At 38.6% G+C, this 26,944-nt stretch overlaps 1 pseudogene; it reads left to right on the top strand.

Moving 5' to 3' along the window:
- The first annotated feature begins 1,037 nt into the window (after nucleotides 1-1,037).
- On the top strand, nucleotides 1,038-26,744 carry LOC105060205 (DEAD-box ATP-dependent RNA helicase 1-like; annotated as a pseudogene).
- Nucleotides 26,745-26,944: the final 200 nt, after the last annotated feature.

Genomic DNA, 26,944 nt, shown 5'->3' on the forward strand with positions numbered 1-26,944 from the left:
GTTAGGGTTAGGGTTTTGGCCTTTTTAAAGGCTAGGGTGCAAAAAATTTCTATGCACCCTGTTTGCATATGAAAAAAAAACTATGGGAATGGTCATATATAATTTCTATAGATAAATTATTTTTTTTTAAATATTTTAAATATATATTTTTTTTATGGAGATTATCTTTTATGCGAATGGTTACATAAATGTTCTATATAACACACGGATGCATAGAAACAGATATGGGGATAAAGTACTTAAAAAATAAAATGATCATTATTTTATGAGTTTGTACGTATGCAATTTTTTTGAGGAAACCGAGCTCAAATTTTTTTAAAAATATTTTTTCAAAAAAAAGAAAGGGAGTAGGAAAGATTGAAAAATATTTGTTTTATGCATCGGTAATTATGTTGACTCCAAGATTGGATAGATTTATCCTGCCGAATGTTATCGAAAAAATTTTCGATAATACTTATGCCTTTCAAGTTACGTTTAGTTCATAGAATTTTGATTCCAATAATCATAATTTTTGGATGATAAATTTTTTTTTAAAAAATAATATTCAATTGGAAAGTACACATAAGACATCAGATTTTACATCTTCTTCGTTGCAAATTCTAGATGAAACATTGATCGTGATTCTCGAAAAACTTATTTACTCAGAAATATTTGACCAACAAACTTCTCCGTAAACATCACCTACTATGATCAGACATCAAACATTTGCATCAAATATTTAATACCATATCTATTAATCTTTCAAAGAAACTTACCTATTTTTTAATTGTGTAAGGAGTTGGCATCACCACCGTAGAAGAAAAGCTTCATATCGCATAAGTTAATTTTGTCTGATCAATTTATTTTTTTCAAAATAATCTCATAAAAAATTATAAAAAATATTGATGTACCATTTGATATATATTTTGTTTTTACAACATTGGTGCAGAAGGAACGTATGAAAACGAATAATTTGTTTATATATTTTTTTTGATAAACTTATGTATTAAACCTGTTTGGACCTGTAAAAAATAAATCTGAATGATATAAATCTACATCTTTGATCATGGCTGCTGCGCAGCGCGGCTTCCTTCCCAGTACGTGTATACTGTGCTGCCTTCCCACCGCAGGTTCTGAGGTTTTCCCGAGTAGGTTCGAACCAACCCTCTATGGGGTCGTCCCCAGAGGCAGTGCATCTCGCAAACCCAAAGGACTCGTTCTTTTCTCTCTGCCCTTAACCCTGCATTTGGGACCGTAATAAGCCATTCAAAATCCCTGCATGGACTTGATCCATCCCCTTCGGTTATCTGAAGGAGGAGATATGGAGGACTCGCAGGCGAAGCGCGTTCCCCACTTGCCATGGATGCGAAACCCCGTCGATATCGATTTTTATGAAGAATGCCCCTTCGATCTCCTACCATGTCTTGATCTCAGGTGCCCTCGCTTTATTTTCTCCTCATAATTTCTTTTATTTTTCTTTGAGTTTGACGTCGATATAATTGTTGCACGATGTGTTCACTCATTTCTTCCAACACGATAGGATGAGAGGGAGTCTTTTTTGGCTTATTATAGCGTGGATTTTCGTGCTTTTTGGTGTAAAAATATGATTTTTATCAGTGAAAATTTCATATCTGTAAACTTTTCCCTACTTATTATTTATTGATTGATTTGAAATGTATGTTCCAATGCATGCATTCTTGTATGACATGAACCCGATTCATCCTACATTCTGAAGATCATCGATATGTTGTTAAAGTAAAAAGAACTCCGCAATCGATATGTTGTTAAAGTAAAAAGAACTCTGCAAGTTACCGTAGCAAACACGGATTTATGCTGGAAGAATGATCTCCTGGTTAATGCAAAAATAAGACAGAAATAAAGAGAAAGAAGGAAAGAAAGGTTAGGTTAGGCATCTGCAATGAAAGGGAAGCAGGAATTGATGTGTCTTGCTTGTGTTGAAGTTTATTTTGTACTGTGGAGATACAATAGCTATTACATCCTTACTTTTCTGAGTATTGCATGTAGGAGCTACATATGCTAAACAGAGAATAAACTCAAATTGTCCATATCCGAATGATATTTCTTTATTTTCTGTATTTGTAGATTGGCGGAGGCTTTGCAGAAAATAGGAATTCAATCACTGTTTCCAGTGCAAGTAGCAGTGTGGCAAGAAACAATTAGAGCTGGTGCTTTTGAGAGAGACATTTGTGCTAATTCCCCGACAGGGAGCGGCAAGACTCTGGCTTATGCTTTGCCTATCGTGCAGATGCTCTCAACTCAGAAGATAGGACGTTTGCGTGCATTAGTAGTTTTGCCTACTGGTGATTTAGCCATACAGCTACTTCAGAATGAATTCTGTTTTTTAACAATATTTCTTTCATAATAGCCACCTCCACTTTTATGTTATAACCAGTTCTGTTAGAGCTGTCAATTTGGCTTAAATTGTGGAGTTTGTTAAGTATTGGTCATGTCAGGCTCTCAAAGTAGCTCAAGAGCTGAACTGCTCAAGTTAGTTTGTTATATTCTGGTTGAAGCAGCTTGATCTTGCTTGATTTTCAGATTCCAACATTCATATTCTTGATTGCTTGTCTTGTAGACTAACATTATCCATTTAGAGTATATTTGGAAGATCACAGAAAACAATTGTAGGCCTTCAGATTATCATTGTTTGTCAGTGATACACTAGAGAGTAGAGTCTATTCAATGTATTACTTGCATCCAAAAAAGTTTTGCAGCAATTTAATTTTATATTGCATGATGACATTGACCATTCAGCAATAAGAGGTGGTTACGAAATAAGGGTGTGTAGGCAAATCAATCAAACCACAAAACCGATCCGAATTGTTAATTTTGGTTCGGTTTGGATTAGTTCTTTTCAAATTCGGTTTGTTTTCAGTTTAAAAATTTTGAGAGACCAAAAAAATTGATTTAGTTTCGGTTTCAATTTTGAAAAACCCGATTTAAACAGAACCAACTCATGTGTGTATGTGAACTGCCACCCGTCCACTTATATTTTGCCCTAGCACCAACGGTTCATTGCTTCTATATTTAGCCCATTTAGCCTATCCTATAAACAGTCTATTTAGCTTATCTCATAAGCCGCCCATTTAGCATGATTAGAAACAATTAAAATGGATAGCAGCTCATTTAGCCCATCCAATAAGCTGCCTATTTGACATAAGCCAAATAGTCCACAACCTGATAAACCAAACAGAACTGATTTTTTTGGTTTGGTTTGAACCGGTTTTTCTAGGTATTCGGTTGGGTTTTGGTTTGGGCTTTAGAAAACCAATTCAAGTTAGTTTGGTTGGAAAATTGACCCCAAACTGATCCAAATCAAACCATGCACACCCTTATTAGGAAATGTTAGATAGCCATGGGAGTACAACAGCATAGGATGAGTCTTTGTGTTGTTTCTCCCACAGCTTGTTGTCTGTAATCCAGACTCAAAAACTGTAATATAGTTCGTCAATTTCATATGATCTTGGTTAAATGAATTAAGCAATGTTATTTTTGTTATCATTTTTCAATATTTACATGAAGAGAAAATATATTTATGCATTACATGACTACATCTATTAAAGCCTTTTTTCTTGTGTAGATCCTTTGTCAAATTCTGTAATAGAATCCTTTCTTTTGCTTGTTTCATTTTTCATTTTAATGGCTACTTTTTCTCTTGTATGTGGTTCAGGTTAAAGAAGTTTTTGCAGCTATTGCCCCTGCAGTAGGTCTGCTTGTAGGCTTAGCAGTTGGTCAATCATCACTTGCAGATGAAATTTCAGAGCTCATTAGGAGACCTAAGCTAGAGATGTGCTCATCATTTGATCCAGATGACATGCAAATGGAGCCACAAACTTCAGTTGACATATTGGTGGCATCTCCAGGAAGGCTGATGGATCATGTTAACTTGACAAAGGGTTTTAGTCTGGAACATCTTTGTTATCTGGTAGATGGCTTTGGATCATCTTTTCTGTACTCCTTTTCTGTTCCTTTCTATCAGTTGTTGTATCTATAAGTGTACCTGTTATTTAGTTTATCTGAGTACATATATATGAGTCCTTTGTTTCCTGTCTTGTGTCAAAATTTCTAATAGAGCAAGGTGGTTTGCATTTGATGACAGTTTATGCCAGTTCTTCTTTCTTACCTTTAGCAATCAAGGACCAGAAGACTGATATTTTGACAAGACTTTCTCTGAATAAGTGATGATGCAGATCAAGCGACTTGAGCTCTGTTTCATATGCTTAACATTTTCATGAGCTCTTTTATACCTTTTTTTGCAGCATTCTTAGATTCCCCACCCCCCCCCCTCCACCCCCCACAACCTCACACAGACACACATACAAATAAAAAAAGAGAGAGAAACCATGGCCAGCTCAGGGTAGAAATAGGCGGTAAGTAATTTTCAGGAGAAAAAGGAGAATTTGTGTTTCAACATATATTTTGGCAGTTTAAGGCGTCTCATGTTTGTCAGGGGAGGGAAAAAAAAAGGTGGAAGGGAAAAAAGAAAATAAAAAATGAATGAAGAGAAGAAGGAAATAGATAAAGAGAAATAGATAGTTAAGCATTTGGAATCACTAAGTGGCTGCTCAAGAGTTTGGCCGCTTAAGTAACTGACAATTGCAACCAATGTGCTTTTTAATTTCATCGTGTAGTGAGTCTATCATTTTGAAAATAACCTTTTTTTAATGCTTCCATCAGCAGAAGAGGACAAGTTTAAATATAGGAAAGGATCGGCTGATTAACCAAAGGCTATAATTAGGTTGGAAAAATGATGCCATCCTCATTCTCTGAAAAAATTGTGATATACTTCTTTCACTTGTAAATATTACATTAAAAAACCTTTATGCCTTAAATATTTTTTTTTTCATGACACAACATTCATTATTTCTTGGTACATATTTTTGACACTATGATTTAGAAGGAGAGTGGGATATCAAATCATTCCAACAGAGCAAGGAGCCAAGGACAATATTTGGTGCACCCCTTTAGCCTTCAAAACTCACTGAAAGTTGTACATGGGTTGTAAGGACAGTTTATTAAAAGAATAGGAGTCTGGTAATTATTACTTCTTCTCTCTCTCTCTTTTTTTTTTTTTCTTTTCTTTTCTTTTTCTTCTTCTTCTTCTTTTTTTTTTTTTTTTTGTGGTGGGGAGGGGGGATGTTGTTCTCATCCCAAATAAGGCATGTGTGCTGTAATGAATTTTCAGAATAGTGAAATGTTTTGGTTATTCTCACATTTCTCCTTTTTTTAATTATAAAAGAGGGAGGGAGAGAGGGAGAGAGGGAGAGAGACATGGTGGCTCTCCGCGTTTGCATATGTGTTGGGCCTATGGGCTTGACATTTTCCCTTCTGACAATTAAAGACTTGATCAGGCTCCACCTTCAATTTTTCATCTCTGATATCTGATTTAAAAGAAAATCTGCACTTACAAATCAGATAATGGCAATTTAATTTAGATAAGACATGTCCAACCCTGCCCTTCTATTGTAGAAGAAAGAAACATTCACCAGAGAAATAAACCTTCTGCCTATGTTCGCTCTCAAATTTAATTTCAGAAATCTAATCTCAAGGGAAGGATTCACGTATTTGGAATTATTGAACAAATAGATGTAACAGGATTAGAGCTAATGTACTCATGTCTTGATAGTGGATAATATGGTTTCGGTTTAGTGTCTCTCTGCTACCAAAAACCAGCAGCATTGGTACATGTTGACTAGATTTCTGCCAATTCCTTTCCTTCAGAGCTCTATCCACCTTTCTGCATTACTTATGAATGAATATGTAAAGCTCATTTCTCTTCACATTCTTTTGATGTTGAGGAGCTATCTCGGATTCAATCTTTTGATTTGTTGTACCCACTCGATTAGGTGCCTTCATGGACAATCTCCTTCTTGCTATTAATTCAATGCATGGGAGCAATGAAAAGATACCTTTTATCATTGGCATCTTGTATGGCGCCCTTTGTCAGACCTACATCAGCCAGATGAATACATTGAATCCCCTTCATTCACAAATTTTATTATCAATTTTTCAAAGATTACATGAACTTCTCTTATTATTCAATGGATCTTGTATTTCTACAGTTACCTGTCATGTTAAGCAAACATTCCTGCACCTATATATCTTTTCAGTATGCCTTTTGTGGAACCATGATGCTGTACGGCTACCATTTTCTCTTAGTTTAGTCTTAAATGCAAGCATATCACCTGAATCCTTGCTTCTTCTGAAAGATGAAGTACCAAGATATATGCAAAGCATCTAACTATTATCTTTAAGATGATGCTGTTTCTTTATCAGTGTATTTAGATTCTTTTGATATTTTAAGGGATTGACATGTCAATGAAATTTCACAATAATGTGTTGAAAGCTGACTTATTTTTGTGCTATTTTTATTACATGTTTATTGCTGAGTAGCCTATTTGTTGAATTTCAGGTAGTTGATGAGACAGATCGATTGTTAAGAGAGGCATGTCAGTTCTGGTTGCCAACTGTGATTCAGCTCACTTGTTCAAACGGTCAGGCATTATTCGACCATGCAGGACTCCTTGATGTCTGGTTCCTTGACAACCATAAGGAGATCGTAATTCTACTTCTTCCTATCTGGCTTCAAACAACCTATAGAAATAAATCAGTACTAAGGCCCTTATAAAAGACTCAGTGTCCAGATTTTGACTTATATATAGTGTCTAGAACTCCTATCAAAGTTCATTTGTTGAGGCCTCCTTCCCAAGCTGAGCAGAACGATATTCATTTATTATTTTAAAATATTTTTCTAATTCAGTGATATGCCTTTGGATGCAGTGGTGTTGAAAGGGGGTTTAAAGGTAAAAGTTACCCAAGGCTTGTTAAAATGATTCTCTCTGCTACACTGACTCAAGATCCAAGCAAGCTTTGTCAACTTGACTTGCATCATCTTTTGTTGTTGACAAGTGGGCAGAGGCGATACAAACTTCCAAAAAAACTGGAGTCTTACAAGCTGGTTTGTCCCATTTTAAGCTTTTGACCAAATCAGTAAACTCCTTGAAGAAAAACTATCTTTGAACATAAATCTGATTATAATTGTTTAACCAGCTGAGCATTATATATAGATTTCTTTTACTTTTGCTATTTTCCAGCTAGTACAATTTTTGAATGAAAAACAGGGAAAGTGAAAATATCATTTCTTATTCAAATGCATTAGCTTAAACGTACTGAAATGGCTGAATCGTCTACAATGTTCTATTAGTAGTGGAATTATTTCAGTTGTCTGTTTGATAATAGCTTTATTTTTTGTGTCTTACTCTTTTTTGGGGTATGTGCAGATTTGTAAATCAAAACTGAAGCCATTGCATCTAGTTTCTCTTCTACAAGATTTGCAAGGGGAAAAGTGTATAGTATTTACTTCATCCGTAGAATCAACTCACAGGCTATGCACTTTATTAAATTTCTTTGGAGACTTGCCATGTGAAATTAATGAATATTCACATCGGCGGCATCAGTCTTTGTGAAGGTAAATGACAAACTTGCAAACTTAAGTTTCCTCATTTAAGAAAAGAGGTTTTGTTGCTTTGATGCATTGTTCATAGCTCCACTGGACATGATTTGTCAAGAAAAATGTCAGATAAAGTATATATTTTTGCGAAGGATGATCTTTGTTAAAAGGAAGAAAGAAAAATGAAAAGAAAAGGACATCTTTTGTCCTTGTGGAAGGCCATGGACAGGATATTGCAGTCACCAAACAAATCGTTTTGTCCATTCAATCATTTGAAATGGCTGAAAAATTAAAAGATTATGGGAGGAACCATGTTATTACCTAGTGCTAAAGTGACATATTGATTGGCAATTCTAGCTTGGCTAATCCATGTCTAGGAGCACCGTTCGCTGAATCGTCTCGAACCAGATAGTTTAGGCCATGCCGAACCATACCAGTGGGAAACCGGTCTGGTTTTGGTGTGCAAAATGGCACACCGGCCGTCTCGGAGGGTGGGAGAAGGAGAGGAAGAGAGAGAGAGGGGAGTGGGGAGAGAAGGAGAGGGAGAGGAGGAGAGGGCCTCTGGCGGCCGTTGGAGGCCATCCGAGGCTGTGTCGAGGGGCCTGAGAGCGGTTGAGGCTAGAGGAGGGCCTTCGCCCTCGTCCCATGTGAGACAGGAGTTCGTCCCTGTATTTTTTTTTTTTTTTTTGGGTCCTATCGTGCGAAACGAATTGTCGACTTCACGCGATAAAATCTAAAAAACAAAAGGTCGAAACAGAGAACCCCTGTTTCGCATAGGATGAGGGCGGAGGCCCTCCTCCGGCCTCGACCGCCCTCAGGCCCATTAGTGCGGCCTCGAACGGCTTCCGGTGGCCACCGTAGGACCTCTCCTTCTCTCCCCCCTTTCTCTTCCTCTCTTTCTTCTCCCTCTCCTCTTCTCTGCCCTGTTGGTTCAGCCGGCATGAAATGGTATGGAACCATACCGAACCAAACCGCCAGCTGACCGGCATGGGCTCCGATTTCAGTTCGGCGGTCCTTGTTTAGGAGTATGACTTTTGTTGTTTGGTTTTAGCCTTTTTCTAACATAGCAGAAAAAAGAGCATAGTCTGATCACATGGAGTACTTTATCTGACATTGTGCATTGGATTGGTGAACTTGTTCTCATCCAAATTTATTAATTAGCAAATTATTTGTTGTAGCAAGGCGTCAATAAAGAAGAAGTCAAAGAGACAAAGATCAATGCAAACACAGAATTTACGTGGAAAACCCTTAAATCAAGGAAAAAACCACGGGCGGAGAAGGACAGAGATTTTCACTATCTGGAATCACGGAGATTACAGAGTACAAGAGAAAAAAAAATCTAAAAAAACAATCTCACCTCAAAGACAGCATATCTTGCCAACAAGCTGGAAAGGTCCCTATTATCTCTATGGCCAGTGCTAATCTAAATATAAGACATCTCTACAAATCTCCACCTTGGCTTGTATTTAGCTAAGTTATATAAAATATCAAACCTCTCACCAACTCCACCTTAGCCCCCAAGGGCTCCATCTCAGCAGCTGCAAACTCCAACCAAGTCTAAGCAATGTCTGAATTTGCTTGCGATTATGTGCTTTGTCAACATGTCTGTAGGATTGTCATCTGTGCTCACTTTCTTTATCAAAATTGTTCCCTGACTTACAACTTCTTGAATGAAGTGAAATCCGACATCAATATGTTTGGTCTTCTCATGGTACATCTGATTTTTGGTCAAGTATATAGTATTCTGACTATCAGAATACATAATAGACTGCCCAAGCTGAATACCTAGATCACCAATAAGACTTTCAACCATATTCCCTCGTTCACGGCCTTTGCTAATGCCATGTGCTTGGCCTCTGTTATAGACAAGTCAACTGTAGATTGCAAAACTGCTTTCTAACTAACTGTACGATCAGAGTGAAGATATAATCTATCATAGACTTCCTTCGATCTTTATCAGCTGCATATTCAGAGTCTGCAAAACCAATGACACTACCAGATATATCAGTATCTTTGTAGTAAACCAACCCAACATTCACAGTACCTCTGAGATAATGAAAAATCCGCTTCACAGCTTGCCAATGCCCCTTTCCTGGATTTGCCATAAATCTGTTAACTACACTAACAGCATGTGCAATATCTGGTCTAGTGCAAACCATAGCATATATTATACTACCTACAACACTAGCATAAGAGACTCTAGTCATATACTCAATCTCATCCTTATCAACAGGTGACATAGAAGCAAAAAGATTAAAATGTGAGGCATGTGGGGTACAAACTGACTTTGAATCAAACAGATTAAAACACTGCAATATCTTTTCTAAGTATTTTTTCTGTGATAAATACAACTTGCCTGCAGCTCTATCTCTGCTTATCTCCATACAAAAAATCTTCTTCGCTGCACCCAGATCTTTCATCTTGAATTCACCATTAAGTTGAGATTTCAAAATATTAATCTCCTTCATATCATGAGCAGCAATCAACATATCATCAACATATAATAAGAGAAATAAAATTGCCATCTTGGAGTTTCTTATGATAAACACAATCAATCAAAATTGCTTCCAGTAAAATGATTACTAATCATGAAAGTGTCAAACCTCTTATACCATTGCCTCAGTGATTGCTTAAGGCCATATAAAGACCTTTTCAACAAGCATACATGATCTTCCTTTTCGGGAACAACGAATCCCTCTGGCTGTTGCATAAAAATTCGCTTGTCAAGCTCTCCATGCAGAAATACTGTTTTGACATCTAGCTGTTCAAGCTCTAAGTCATATAAAGCAACCATGGCAAGTAAGACTTTAAAAGAACTATGCTTCACAACTGATGAAAAAACTTCATTGAAGTCCACACCTTCTCGTTGAGTAAAGCCTTTTGCCACCAAATGTGCTTTAAACCTTGCACTCTTAATCCTAGGAATTCCTTCTTCCTAAAAACCCATTTACACCTAATAATTTTCTAACCACTAGGAGGCTTCACCAATGTCCATATTTTGTTTTTTTGAAGAGACTCCATTTCTTCTGACATGGCAACACCCACTGTGCAGATTCATCACAAACAATAGCCTCACGATAGCTGCTTGGCTCCTATCCATCGATGTCCTCTGCCACATTCAAAGCATATGCAACCAAATCAGTATATCCAAATCTTTGTGGTGCTTTTACCTTTCTCCTTTGCCTATCTCTGGCAAGACTGTAGTCCCTCAAACTCTGTGGTTACTACTCATCTGAAGCTTCAATCTGAACATCCTGTGCACCAGACTGAATCTCAGAAGCTTGAATTTCATGCTCCACCTGCTCTTCAATGTTACAATTTGAATCTCCATCGGTGCACCCCTGTTCTTTCAACATAGCAGATTCGTCAAAAGTAACATCTCTACTGATAAGAAGTTCAGAGGACTTATCATCGAGGCACCATAGTCTGTATCCTTTTACTCCATCTGTATAGCTAAAAAATATATACTTGCTTGCCTTTGGCTCAAGTTTGCCCTACCTCCCATGAGCGTATGTTGGACACCCAAAAACCTTCAAATCAGCATAGCTTGCAGAAGAACCTGATCACTTTTCTTCAGGAGTCATGTACTTAATTGATATCGATGGAGATTTATTTATTAGAAATGCTACAGCATTACAAGTTTCAGCCCAAAATTCCTTCCTCAGACCTGCATTAGACAGCATACATCTAGTTCTCTCCAAGAGCGTTCTGTTCATCCGCTCTGCTACACCATTTTGTCGTAGTATTTTCGCAACACTGCGGTGTCTAACAATTTCATGCTCACTGCAAAACTGGTTGAATTCATCACTGCAGAATTCTAGTCTATTATCTGTTCTCAAGTGCTTAATTGACTTTTTTGTCTGCTTTTCAATCATTATTTTTCAGTGTTTGAATTTCTCGAATACATAATTTTTCTGTTTCAGAAAATATATCCAAACCTTTCTTGAATAATCATCCACAAAGATTAGCATATACTTGAGATCACTTTTAGATGGCACTTGAAAAGGATCCCACAGATCTGAGTGAATATAGTCAACTGTTCCTTTGGTTCTATGAATACTTGTACTGAACTTCACCCTACACTATTTTTGGAATACACAATGCTCACAGAAGTTCAACTTCCCTATTTTTTGACCACATAACAATCCTTGTTTGCTCAGCTCTGCCAATCCTTTCTCACTTATGTGTCCTAGATGCATGTGCCATAACATAATAATGAGAGACTCCTGCTCTGCAGATCCAATTGCAGTAGATCCTGTAACAGTATTTGTTGGAAGAAGAACGGGATCTTTTATAGAATCAATAAGAAACAGTACATCTATGGTTTGAAGAAACAGAATAACAAGAACACCAGGAGACAAATCTCCAGACCAGGCCTAAAGGCCCAACAAAGCTATTAGGTAAAGTCTGGGTTCTCTGTCCTCCACATTCTGGTTCTATTTATAGTTTTCAGTCATCGAAATTTTAGGTGATTGTGATCCCTTAATATAGATGATTGCGATTTCATGATATTGTTCTTCCTTATTTGGTTGAGTCCACTTTCCTTCTTTTAGGTGATTGTGATCCCTTAATATAGGTGATTGCGATCCCATGATATTGTTCTTCCTTATTTGGTTGAATCCACTTTCCTTCTATGGGTATACACCCTGAATATCTGCTATCTTTGATTGACTGAATTGATTTCCTCATTTGCAGCCTGATAGCCTCTATTTGATTGAGCTTGATTGATTTTCTGATTTGTGGGTGTAACAATTATGCCCGTCGGATGAAAATTCGCCTTGTCCTCAAGGTGGAAGTCTGAGAACTGGGAATGGAAATCATCTCTATCCATCCAAGTCGGTTCGTCCAAGGATCGACCTTTCCACGCCACCAAAACTTGTGGAATGGAAATAGGGCCACGCTGAAGGGTGCGATCGGTAAGGATGGAGTCGGGCTCGAACATGGGCTCTTCTGTTACTGCCAGGGCTGCAGGTAGGGAGGGCTCTACTGGATGGTCGCCAATGATCCACTTAAGTAGAGAGACGTAAAAGATGGGATGTACCCGACTATCCTTAGGTAGCCGAAACTTGTAAGCCACTGGGCCAATCTTCTTCAGAACCTCAAAAGGCCCATAATATCTGGTTAAAAGCTTTGGATGTACTCTGGTGGCCATTGAATGTTGGCGGTGAGGTCGGAGCTTTAAGAATACGTGATCTCCAGCAGAAAAGGTGACATCTCGGTGGTGTAAATTGGCGCTGCGTCGCATGCGGTTCTGCACTCGTTGGAGGTTGTATTTTAGTTGCCGGATAATTTCATTCCGATCTAGGAGAGCCATAGCAACGGATTCCACTCGGCATTCGCGCGGGAGGAGATGTTGTAATCTCGGGGGTGGGCGTCCGTATACTGCCTCAAATGGGGTGCAGCTTGCAAAGGACTGGAATGATGTGTTGTAGGAATACTTAGTCCAAGCCAACCAATGGGCCTAAGAACGAGGCTGTTTTGAGGCGAAGCATCTCAAATAAGTCTCCAAGCCGTGATTCGTGACTTCCGTTTGGCCGTTGGTTTCTGGGTGATACACCGAGCTCATTTTAAGTGTGGTTCCCTACAGCTTGAATAATTTCTGTCAAAAGTTACTCATAAAAATAGGATCGCGGTCACGAACAATGGACTTGGGTAGATCGTGGAGACGGATGACCTCTTTGACGAATAGCTCGACTATGGTCTAGGCGGTATACTTGGAGAGCTGATCCACTACCACTAAAATACAATCAAACCCTTGGGACTTGCGCAGGCGAGTGATAAAATCCATGGATAAATCTTCCCAAATAGAGTTTGGAATCGGCAAGGGATGCAAGAGCCCAGTAGGTTCCAATGCTTCATATTTAGCTCGTTGACAAATGAGGCAAGAAGCCACAAATTGTTGAACAGTCTTCATCATACCCCTCCAATACAAGCTAGCAGCTAGCCTGCAGTAGGTCTGGTAAGCTCCCGAATGACCCCTAGTCAGGGTGGAGTGAAACTCAACGATTAGTTTAGGAATCCAGGGAGAATTCGGAGGTACCACCAGACATCCTCGAAAGAACAGGCACCTCTGGATCAAGCAGTAAGGAGGGCGAGAGGCCAGATCTCGTTGTAAGTCAGCAATTATCGCCTGTAGTTCTGAGTCCTTGCTAATCTTAACATCTATTGAAGGTAAGTCAAGCCACAGGGGAGCGCTAAGGGCAGATAGTTCCCCATCCGCATCCATGCGAGATAGAGAATCGGCTGCACGATTGGAGCACCCGATCTTGTAGACCACTGAAAATTCATAGCCCAATAACTTCGCCACCCAATTCTGTTGTGCAAGCGTGGCTATTTTTTGATGGAAGAGATGCCGGAGACTTCTTTGGTCGATGCGGACTGTAAACTTGTGGCCCATTAAGTAAGGCCGCCAATACTGCACTGCTAGGACCAAGGCCATAAGCTCCTTTTCATAAGCGGATTTGGCAAGAGACCGATTCGATAATGCTTTGCGGAAATAAGCCAGTGGGCGCCCTTCCTGCATCAAGACCACACCAAGGCCTCTTCCCAAGGCGTCACATTCAATAACAAAATCTTTTGAGAAATCCGGCATACCTAACATCAGAGTCGTCACCAAGGCCTGTTGAAGTTCTTGGAAGGCCTGTTGAGCTGCGTCAGTCCATACAAATTGGGCTTTGGCATCTTTCCTGAGGAGGGCTGTTAATGGTTGGGCAATGTGACCATAATCTTTGATGAACTGACGGTAATAGCCTGTTAGTCCCAAGAATCCTCGAACAGCTCTCATAGATCATGGGATAGGCCAATGGAGAACTGCAGAAACCTTAGCAGGATCCATAGCCACTCCAGATGCAGAAATTAGGTGTCCCAGGTATTCTACCTTCGTGCGTCTCAGCTGACATTTTTTCTTGTTTGCCTTGAGCTGGTTGTCCTGTAATATCTGCAAGACGCAAGATAGATGGCGCAAATGGTCGTCCCATATGGAACTGTAAATTAGGATATCATCAAAAAATACAAGCACAAATCGTCGGAGATAGGGTCGAAAAATATTATTCATAGTGGCTTGAAATGTAGATGGAGCATTGGTAAGGCCGAAAGGCATAACCAAAAATTCATAGTGACCACTGTGCGTTCGAAAGGCTGTTTTGGGCACATCACTTTCCTGGACTTTGATCTGATGATATCCGAATCGGAGGTCAATTTTTGAGAAGTACCGGGCTCCCTGTAATTCATCCAGCATCTCCTGGATCATCGGAATAGGGTATTTATCGGGGACAGTAATCCTGTTCAGCTCTCGGTAGTCTATACAGAATCTCCAACTGCCATCCTTCTTACGAACCAATAATATTGGGCTGGAGAAAGGGCTAGAGCTAGGATGGATAATTCATGCAGCCATCATTTCAGTAACCAATCGCTTAATTTTATTTTTCTGGGTATGGCCATACCTATAGGGCTGGAATGAGACAGAGCCTGTGCCTGGCTGGAGCACAATGTGGTGATTTAAGACCCTATTGGGGGGTAAGCCAACTGGGTCATCGAAAATCGCCTCAAATTGTTGTAGGAGTTGCTGAAGCTTGGTTTATTGGTTGGGTGTCAAGCTATCATCTGAGTTGGGAGCAGTAACAGGAGTTGGACTCTCCCACGCAATGGCCCACAGATCGGCATCTGTTGTCTTGAAGAAGGATCGCAACCCCACTTGGGTTCTGCACAAGGTTGGGTCTCCCTCCAAAGTAATGGGCTGGCCCAGGTAGTTGAATTGGAGTGTCATGTTCTGCCAGTTGGCCCGAATTTCGCCTAAAGATGCGAGCCAAGCCACCCCTAGTATCAAATCCACGCCATCTAGCTCAAATAAATAATAGTCAGTGGCTAAAGAATAGGATCCAATTTGTACCTCCATTTGCTGACACACGCCTGTAGAAACCACTTGGTGACCATTCCCTAATTTGACCCCAAATCCTGAGGTGGCACTCATAGGCAGACTCATCTTCTTTACCAGAGATTGGGATATAAAATTGTGAGAGGCCCCGCTGTCAATTAAAATCATGATCGGCTGCCCTCTAAGTAATCCCCATAATTTTAGTGTATGTGGACTTTTCAGATCCACGACCGACTGAAGATCCAATGTTGCTATCTGGGTCTCTTGTGGAGCCACGATCGTCGGTTCCCCATCCTCGGCTTCCAGTGCCTCAAAATCGGCCAAGCTGATGCTGTCTCCTTCATCTGCTGCTGCAATCAAAGTTTGGAGCTCTCAGTTTGGGCACTCATGCAGGGGCGAGTAGGGCTGATGACAACGAAAGTAGAGGTCCTTGTTACGAAGCTCAATGTATTTCTGATTGCTGAGTCGCCTAGTGCCCCGGTGTCGAGGAGGTGGAGCAAGCTGAGACTTGTAGCCGCTTCGGTCTGCTGTTGGTGGCTCACGGTCTGCAGCTCGAGTTGGTGGCTCACGGTCTGCAGCTCGAGTTGGTGGCGTCGAAGTACTGTTGGGCTGGGTAGCGCATGGCGTTGAGGGTGACGATCAAACCGAGGTTGCGAATGAGGTGGGCGACCGATGCGGGGCCAGCGTGAAGCTAACACCCGACTTTCTTGGTGATTGGTGACTATCGGAGCTTCCGTCGGCAAATCGCAATTCTGCCTCGAGGCGGCGGGCCAGCTCCATAGCCCAATCGAGATCTCCTAGGTCGTGGGTGCGGAGCCTCACTCGAATAGCCTCTATCAATCCATTCAAAAAGAAATCCAGGCAATATTACTCATTTAAGTCAGGGACTTGGGTTACTAATTCAATGAATGCGAAGATATACGTCTCGACTGTGGAGGTTTGTCAAAGTGCTGCCAGTCGCTCGAAGGGATTACCCACATGTCTTCCATTGTATTGCTGGATAAGCTCAATGGTTAACATTCTCCATGTCAGCTGCGATTTTCGTTGCCGGAGCCAGCGGAACCGGTGAAGGGCGTGGCCCTCCATGCTTATCATGGCAAGGGTGACTTTCTGATTTTCTTCTGTCTGATTCGTCTCAAAAAAATTTTCTGCCCTTGTGATCTAGCCGATTGGGTCCGATCCGTCGAAGGTGGGAATTTTAATTTTCTGAGGTAGAAAAGTCGCATTAGAAGAGAAATCAGAGGAACTAAAGACAATTACCCACGGTGGTGCAATGGGAGTATGGATCGAGAGGGGAGATATGGGGTTTGGTTCATCTGCAACAATTGTCTTGCCTTTAACAGAGGCAGCAAGGCTGGCCATGGTGGCCTCTAAGCATGCAAAATGCTCATCGAATTTTCTATCTATTGCCTTGCAGATTTCAATGTGTTGATTCTCCAATTTTTCCTCGAGTGCTGCGACCGTTCTCTCTAACAATTCAACCCTGGACTCCATTCGGGTTTGTGGCGTGAACAAGAAAAAAAATGAAGGCCGGCAGTATCGGACCAATTTGTTGGAGGAAGAATGGGATCTTTTATAGAATCAATAAGAAACAATACAACTATGGTTTTAAGAAACAAAATGACAAGAACACTAGGAGACAAATCTCCAGACCAAGCCTAAAGGCCGAACAAAGCTTTTTGGTAAAGTCTGGGTTCTCTATCCTTCACATTCTGGTTCTATTTATAGTCTCCAGTCGTCGGAATTTTAGATGATTGTGATCCCTTAATATAGGTGATTGTGATCCCATGATATTGTTCTTCTTTATTTGGTTGAGTCCACTTTCCTTCTGCAGTTATACACCCTGAATATCTGCTGCCCTTGATTGACTGAATTAATTTCCTTATTTGCAACCTGACAGCCTCTATTTGATTGAGCTTGATTGATTCCCTAACTTGTGGGTGTAACAGTATTGCCCTGAAAAACATACAATCCATTTTGCTTAATTCCTTTCATCACAACAAGAACACCTTTAGAGATCTTGATGACTCCACCTCAACCTCTAAACTCCCAGCCGATAAAATCAAGCATTCCCAATAAGATCAGATTTTTCTTCGATTTTGGTACATGCCTAACATCCGTCAATGTCTTCACAATATCATCAAACATCTTGATTTGAACTGTCTCTATTCCAACAACCTTACAAGCTTTGTTGTTTCCCATGAGAATTTTGCCTCCATCTACTGACTGGTAGGTAGCAAAAGATTCTTTATATGAGCACATATGATAAGAGCAGCCCGAATCAAGAATCCATTCAGAACTTGAGCATACAGTATCTATTGCAAGAACACAAGTGTTTACATACCCATCAAAATTCTTCTTAGCCACTATCGTAAGAACATCACCACGAACAGACTCATCAGAACTCTCGTCAGCAACATTACCTGAAAATTCAATTTTCTTCCCTTTGCGCTTTGGACAGTTTCTTCTGATATGGCCATTCTCGTTACAGTACCAGCAACTTACTACTCTCCCCTTAGATCTACTCCGAGACTTTTCTTTATTATGTAACCCCTTATCCTTGTTTCTGCCTCTAACCATCAAGCCATCTCCATCATTAATCAGATTGTCGATCATGTTTTTCTTCAACTCCCTTGAGTTCAAGGATGATTTAACATCCTCCAAGGTGATACCATGCAGCATAGTATCAACAAAGTTTTACCATGCAGCATAGTATCAACAAAGTTTTCATATGATTCAGGTAAAGAACATAGCAGTAAAAGGGCCTGATCTTCATCTTCAATTCTTACATCAACATTATGAAGATCCATAATAATCTGATTAAATAGATCTACATGGTCGCTCACAGGAGTACCTAGTCTCATCTTTAATTGATACAGACGTTGTTTCAGATACAGACAATTCGTTAGGGATTTCTTCATGTACAGCGCCTCTAGTTTCTTTCAAATCTCAGGAGCAATGGTCTGATCGCATACCTCGCGCAGCATCTTGTTGGATAGACTCAACTGGATTGCACCATGAGCCCTTGCCATAATCCCTTTCTTCTCTATCACTGTCAAGGTCGCAGGCAGATTGTCCTTTCCCTCCGGCACTCCTTTCAAACCATGTTGCACAAGTAGTGCGTGCATCTTGACCCGCCACAATCCAAATTATTTGTTCCGTGAAACTTTTCTACTTCGAACTTGGCCATAGATGTCTTTGATCAACGATCTACAACCGGCTCTGATCCCAGTTTGTTGTAGCAAGACGTCAATAAACAAAAAATTAAAGAGACAGGGCAATGCAAACACATAGAATTTATGTGGAAAATCCTTAAATCAAGGGAAAAACCACGGGCGGAGGACGGAGATTTTCACTATTTTGAATCATGGAGATTACAGAGTACAACAGAAAAAAAAAACTCTAGAAAAGCACTCTCGCCTCAAAGACAACATATCTCGCCAAAACAGGTGCACCGAGATATCTGGAAAGGCCTCTATTATTTTTATGGCCAGTGCTAATCTAAATACAAAATATCTCTACATTATTGAAGAACATCTTTGTGATGATGGATGCCTTTCCAGAAAGCACGGATACGGCAAAATGGCTGCCATACTCATGTCAGATATATTTTCGATATGGAAATGCTGGAGACACGGTGCGATACGTACCCACCACATGTTCAGCTGTTTTTCCTCTTTTTTTTGGTTTTTCCGGCATTGCATATGGTTGGGATACGGCTGGGTACTGAAACATTAGTGTTTTTATGTTAATCTTTTAGAATTTTTGCTTGTAATAACTATGTATTAATGATGCTTACTTTTTAAATATAGGTGCTCTTGAGTTATGATTTATGTTTATATGTTAAATTTATCTTGAGTATTTATGCTTCTATATTAATATTATATTAATTTTATATTTTTAATATACCGTATCCTAGTGATACCGTATCTTATATTTTTAAGAATTTGTTGTGTATCCGTATCGTACTGTATCCGTGTTCCGTATCATATCTGTGCTTCCTAGATGTCTTCTGTAGATGGATAACCATTTCAATTTTCACATTATTTTGTAGATTTGGCTACATCACACTGTTAAATAATAAAACTAAGAAAATATTTTGAAAGGAATTGGGCAGTTTAAATGTCTAACATGAGAATGGTGAAGAAATTGAATGAAAGGTAGCTGAAGGAAAGAGAGAATGTCAGGATCAAGTTATATGTGATAGTAAATTTTTATTGGAAAATGTTAGACAATTCCTCATTTTTTCACTATATACTTTTGAAGGAGTTCAAATTATGACAATGTGAAACTGTATGCCCTCACACACGTCAAACCATTGACTTGGAGCATTGGTAGTGTGATTGTCTTTGACTTGTCTTCCAACACTAAGTGCCTGTTTGGACATTTGAAGATCTTGATGGTGTGATTCTTCTGGTGGGGTGTCTTTGATTGGAGTTATGGTGAAAACGGAATTTTTGAAAGAGATCAGGGAGAGATTGGGAACTGGAGGAGTCACTGATCTCTCATTCTTGGGGATAAGGTAAATCACCTTGGAGAAGTGGTTACTTATCCCTGAAAAATAGAATTAGTTGCCAATGCTGTTGGTTGCCTCTACCTGTTTCTACCTCAGGGTTCCAATGATATTTTCAAAATCGAGGCCCTGTCGAACTGATAAGATCGTCTGACATCCAAACAGGCACTAAACATCAAGATATAGGACTCTGTTGTACAAGTAGTCTAAATTTACAGAAGATGTTTTCTTGCTGGTTGTCATCAGCATTTGATCCTTTTATCCTTCAAAGGTAATTAAGATCACCCTGAACAGATGCCAAAGGATGGGTTACATGGACTTCCCATTAGGAGCGCTCCTCAATCTAAGTGCTGACTACAAACATTGGCTGTACGTGACCTTGTCCACCTAACCAAGTTATCATCACCATCTGATTATTTTATGAAAGCAGTTGCATAAGTGTGTCCACTGGCATGCTTTGCCATGCTCACAAACATGGATACCTTGACATTTCTACAGGGTGCTTATTAAAATTTTATTAATTAGAGTGCGGTTTGCATTGATAGTATAGGGCTTGCTGAAGAATATTATTAGCGCCATCAAGACAGGCTGTTCAGAACTATTTGCTTAACATGAATTTGACTGATTTTATGAAAGCACTTGCATGAATGCATCCTCACAGGCATCAATGCTTAGGCATGGTTACATACATATGCATATATCAATATTTCTACAAGATGCCTGTCCTTAATCAATTTAAAGGTGAAATAAGGATTCGTGGAGCCCACACTGCATTGAGAGTATGGGGCTTGCTGAACAATGTATTTTCCCTACATGACAGGCTGTTTGGAAGTATTTGCTTGATGCGAATTTGACTGATTAGCTCAACAATTTTTATAACAATGATTTTATGGAGTCTATGTCATGACAATGGAATTTTCTTTTTCCTGCAGCAAAACATTGAAGGCCTTTAGGAAAGGGAGAATAGAAGTGCTTGTTGCTACAGATGCAATGACTCGAGGAATGGATGTTGAAGGAATAAGAAATGTTATCAATTATGATATACCTGCTTATGTTAAGACATACATTCATCGAGCAGGCCGCACTGCAAGAGCAGGTCAGACTGGGCGTTGCTTTACTTTACTGCGAAAAGATGAGGTATACCTTTTCCCTGCACGATAACCTTTGAACTATTGAAAATAAAGTTTTTTTAGGAAAGCATTACCCAGAAATATATTGATTCCATGAGTCATTATGCGTCAAGGGGGATTTGAGAGAGGAACAGAGAAAAAAAGAGACAATAGGAAAGAGTATGCCTATTATGTTTATTAAATTGTTAGCGGCTGGCATGTGCTTTGAAACTAGTGAAAGATAATGATTCTAACTGGATAGTTTCCATTGCATGATGCTTCTTTCTATAATAATCTTCTGCATGCACTTGGATGGCTGATTATATAGCCATTGCCAGGTCTTTATCATGATTCCATATTGGTCCTGTAGGCCTCTAGTGCTTTTGTTGTTTTAATAAATTTTCAAAGCTTCAGGACTCACTATGGAGGACCTGGCCTTTGATAGTAACTGGTAGTGAAGACCACATTGATGAAGCCTAAATTGACTTGATGAGAGGCTTTTTCTTTGTACTTATGTAGTGATCATCACATCATTCTTTGAAGAGATGCTTTTTGGCTGTCCAACATATTTCATGTTGAAATTATATGGACAAGGCTTCATTTAAACAAATTGAACTTGAATTTCTATGCATTTGTTTAACTTGTAATTATTATTGTATTCTCATCGGGAGCTTTTCGAATGCTGACCTATGTTTTGCATGCAAAATCATTTGTTGTCTTTGCAACTTTGTTTCAGAACTAGTACATCACAACTATCTCATTACACTTTCCACAAAAAGAAGGGGTTTGATCATGTTGAGGTCAAGTTGGCATTGTCAGACTGCAACCTGCAATGCCTTTCCTTTGTCTAGTTCTACCAGTTAAGCGTCCGATATTCGACATACTCTTAAGTACAGAATTTTTATAATTTTGTAACCACTTATTATCAGTTGCTTTCACTCCTTGTTAAGGAGATTATTATTGAATACGAGTCTTATGATGTCCATGTGACATGGATTATGATGAAAATCAATTGCCTCTTTTGATATCAATGGTTCTAAGCACCTTTAGCTACTAATAATAATCTTGAAAAAAGATTGATTTTATCATCCATGCATAAATATATAAATGGTGAGCATACAGTCCAACACATTATGGTGACTTTCTGCAAGAATCTCTTGACCGATGTTGACCTTATCTGAATTTGCTAAAATCCTCGATCAAGGTTCAAGAGGAAGACCTGCCATAATGTAGTTGGCAGGAAGGAGGACTTATTTTACCCGCCACAAGTGTGCTCATAGTAACAGCCAACCCTCAAATACTTTCTTGAAGTTGGGAGGGGTTAGATGAAGAAAGAAGAAGGTAAGTTTGGATGCACAGCTGAGCTGAGCTCTGTACGGTGCAAAGTGCAAGCCAAGTAGCCTTTCTTTTCTTCTTCTTCTTCTTCTTTTCAGTATGATGAGTAGCAAAGTTGAAACTTAATCCCATGGACTATTCAGATATATTTTGGAAGTTTTCCTTGACACTTAGAAGCAAGAATATCAAAAGGGTGCTGATCTCAAAATGTTTAATCTTTTCCAAGGGAGTTGTGTTGTAAAGGACCTCTTCAAACATCATTAGCAAGAGGATACAAGCCTCGAGAACGCAGATCTCCGTGTACCAGATTTTCTTGTCAAACTGAAATTAAAAAAAAAAAGAAATCCTGATGATGTTTCAATCTTGTGATTCTTTAGAGGACTTTCTGGTTGGGAAGAAGCTTCCTCTAATGTAGTTTTTCCTTTATGATGGATTCTACACACACTGTATTTTTAGCACAAATATTATGTGCTCTGCCACTAAATACATTTTAATGTATTTTTAGCACAAATATTATGTTCTCTGCCACTAAATACATTTTAAAAGCATTAATGATCAATGCATGCAAATATTGTGATGAAATTTTTTGCTTCTTTATTTTGCTGTGATCAAACATATTCATTTTTCTCAGATTAAACGTTTCAGTAAGATGCTTCGGAAGAAAAACAATAATTCATGTGATATTCGCTCTTTGCCTGATGATTCAATAGAAGAGCTTCGCCCTATTTATTCATCTGGTAACTTCCATGACGTTTTGTTCCTTTTTTTTAATATAAGTAATTTTTCAGCTAAGTTTCTATTTACCTCTCTTTTTCATTTGAAAATATAACAGCATTGAAAAAGTTGAAAGAATATGTGGAGTCAGAAACAGCGAAGAAGTCTGGTATCAGTTCCAAGCCAGTAAGGTCTAGTGATAGAAAGAAAGGTAATGACAGAACGAAAGAATAGATGCATTATTTTAATGGAGATGCTTATTGTAACAGCTACCAACAATCTTTCAATGGTGAGTTTTAGAGTTCTCTGCTTCTAATCAGGCCTTTACTTCAACTCTTTCTCTCATTTATGAGTTGATTTTTGAATTTTCCCTTTGTGAATTCGGTTCCAAAATACTATTTTTGAATTTGGAATAACTCTGAACTGGTCAGTTGCTACTTGCTTTTATCAACATGATCACAGGGGAACCATGCATAGCAATTTAGTAAAAGAAAATTAAGTTTGATCTGACACCAGCAACCCAAGGTCAAAGATATCAAATTTGCCACCGATACTTTGAATGCTCAAAAATCAAAACCTTGAAAGAAGAAGATTTCTGTAGAAGACTTTTAGCTTTTGACTCTTCCAATTTTTACCACTTTAAATGTTGCTATAAATAATAAAGAAATTTCCTTCTGTATATTAAGTAATACATATGTGATAAACATGCTTGGCACAGAAACACACCAGGCATCATTATTTATAGGCCCCAGTCGAGATTATTACCTTACAAAGATTTGTTTGCAGGCTAAAACATGGTCTTGGTGGGCTCTGATGTTTCCATCTTCAGGTACTCCAACTACTTCTGGGGCACATTTAATTTATTTTAAAACATGAACTCTTCTTAGCTCTATACTTGCCAGAACTTTGCTTGGACTGTGTCATCTAACCACCAATCACCTCATGACAGCAATTATGTTTTGACAAGAACATGTTCATAATCATTATGGTTTTCCAATACCATAACTACTTTTAGCAAACACAGAGAACTTAAATGAGACTATTCACTACATCTTGAGGTCAACTTTTTTTCTATACTACATTTTGTAGCTCTTAATTATTCTGTGTGGCCATTCTTTTTTTTTTTTTAAATTATTACAAGTAACCTATAAGTTGTGTAACGAATTTAGACATCACTTTTAGGAAAATATAGGTGAGTTAAGGAAAAAAATTCCACTTTATTTTAGTTATTTTCCAAAAGAAGCATATATATAATATTTTTTTTTTAAGGGTAGTAAAAATTGACCTGGCCCAAAAAAACCCAATCCGACCCACCCCTATTTGGCTCAGGTTTGGGTCAAGAGATTTTTTAGTTCGGCACTGTAAATAGGTTTGCTATGGTCAAGAGTTTAGTGTGACTCGAGTCATGATGGTAGAGGTTTGTGTAGGTCAAAAAGTTTTGGTTGGGTTGAATCATGGTGTTGGGTAAAATTTCTTGAGTGATTGATCTTTTTCGTTTTTCGAGGTAAGTAACTGATCTTTTTCTTGATATCAGTCATTTAAATCATTTTGAAAATTAGCTAGTAAGATTTGTAAATATTGAATTTGATAGGTTAGCAAGGCTTGTTAGGGATTTGAGTCATACAAAATAGGTTGGGTTAGGGTCAAATGAGTGATCCTAAATGACCCATTGATTGGGGCTCCAGAGATCTTGACACAATTTTGGGTTGGTTCGGGTATGGGTCAAGGTTCGCCAAAATTGCCGCCCTTGTATGCTTTATTATAAAATTTTAAGATTATATTTTGATCTGTTGTATTTTTTTGACATATTATATGTTGGGTGTTTTACCTTCTCCTATTATTGTTCTTTATATATATATATATATATATTGCTTTAATGATGTGGATATGGAATTTTTGATTAAAAAAAAAAATCATAGCATTCGGTAATGCCTCCACATATCTATGTTTGTATTATAGGATCAAGTCACGTACAGAAAAGGAATAAGTTTTTTATAATTTTTAAGTTCGGCAACAAAAAATAAAGGCCAAAATCAGTTCCCAGCATTAAATATCACAAAATGAGCCTTCCTCTTTAAATTAAGTTAGATTTTGTTTTTGATGTATGTAGGAGTTGGACACAGTCTGGGAGTTAAAAGAGGAGGTTGAGTTCCTTTCTGAAAGAATAGAATCTTTTAGTAAAGTTAGAATACCTCCAGTATCAAACTTCTCAAACAAAAAGCAAAGCATTTCATAAATTTCACAATGTGGACTAAGTGGTATGGGCTAATAAGTTATGTTGTATATAAGTTGGAGCTAGCTATCTGTTATGCATCCAGAAAATTGTTTGTTCTGATGTTTTACTGCAAAAACCTCCAACGTCTATGTTCATTTAGATTTTAAAAACCATATAAATTTTGCTGGTATGAGAGTTCAAAATATTCTATCACAAATTATTTCAATCTACAGATATACTGAAGTTTTTTGAATTCGGCTTGGGAACAGGAGTAGAACAAGACTTGATCATCAAGGCTTTAATCCTTATCTTGCTGGCATGGAAGCTTCCTCCTCCAGGTGCTTAAGATAAACTTGACAGCTTTCTTGGGAAATCTGAAACCTTTGTAAGTAGGTGTCATTATGATTCTTATCCTTCTCATGGTTTCAAATCCAGTCAGAGCAGTAAACCTGTAACAAAGTGGAGGCAAAAAGCCTTCTTGTCTTCTAAGTGGTCCAGGGAGCTTTTGCGGAAGTTTCTTACTTCTGAAAGCGACTTCTTGAACTGCAACTTTGTGGTTAATGTAATTAGGCGCCCTGGGAAGCTTGCAAACATTTTTGACACAAATCTAGGTGTTGTGATCAGGTTTGAAGGAGATATGAGCCCGATAGAAGTTTTATCTTGTGTGAAGCTGCAAAGGTCCAAGCTTCCTCCTTGTTATAATTTATATAAATTTCTATCAGTAAAATTCATCAACCAATATTGGCTTATTCTTGTTGGCTTTTTATCTTTCCTTTTTGGGCAGTGTACTTTTTACTGGCAAATCTTGACACTAGGTTGCATTGTTGCAGTCTTTACTAAAAAAGAATTTAATGAGTCTTAAATATCCAAGAATTATTGTAAAATCAACTTTCTTTCTGCGTTGCTTCTCCAATCCTTGCCGTTATCTATTCCTCACTGCTATAGAATTTAAATGCAGGTGATTCATAAGGTTGATATTGTTTCTTCCTTCTGTTATCATCCATCCTCTGCTAGCAAATTTGGGAAGGTGGTTCGTTCAAAGAGTTGCTGCTGCCGCCTCACCATGGCTCATGTTAATCTACTTGGTTCTGATGGTTTTTGGATGTATTTCATAGAGTTGAGTGCGTAGAGTTTGTGGAGGTTGCTTGCATGGGCCAGTATTATTAGTTTTACTAAAGCATCAGACTCATCTTTAGCTTCTCCTATCAAGTTCCTGAAATCAGACTTATATACATTGCCCCAAGCGAGCATTTGGGAAAGGGGCTAATTTGATTGCCCTTTTTTAGGAAACTGGAGCCAGAGCATTGGATGTCATCGGCTGCGCATCTTGAATCGAACAATCAATGAAAGCAGGTAGCTGAATCATCTAAAACTCTTTCCACTGGTGCACTTCTCAGCTCTGTATTTTGAAAGTTTTTCTTTGTTTATATGTATCATACAAGTTGGTTTAACTTGAAATTGAATTTATGTTTTTTTTCCCCCAAATTCTTTGTTTGTGTCTTACCAGTAGAAATTTCAAAGGGCCAGTTTTTTCCTGATTGATTTCAAAAGTTTTTCTAGTAAACTGAGAATTGAAGGATTTGTTGGAACTCAGAATACAGGCCTTAAACGAGCTTCTGGGAGAAGAAATTTTGGAATTCCTAGCCATGAGGAACAGTGAAAGGGGGCACTTGAATGAAAACCATAATAATGTGATGATTGAATCGAATGATTTGAGGCGGGCAATGACTTAGAT

Source organism: Elaeis guineensis, chromosome 1 (assembly GCF_000442705.2).
Source record: "Elaeis guineensis isolate ETL-2024a chromosome 1, EG11, whole genome shotgun sequence".
Taxonomy (NCBI): domain Eukaryota; kingdom Viridiplantae; phylum Streptophyta; class Magnoliopsida; order Arecales; family Arecaceae; genus Elaeis; species Elaeis guineensis.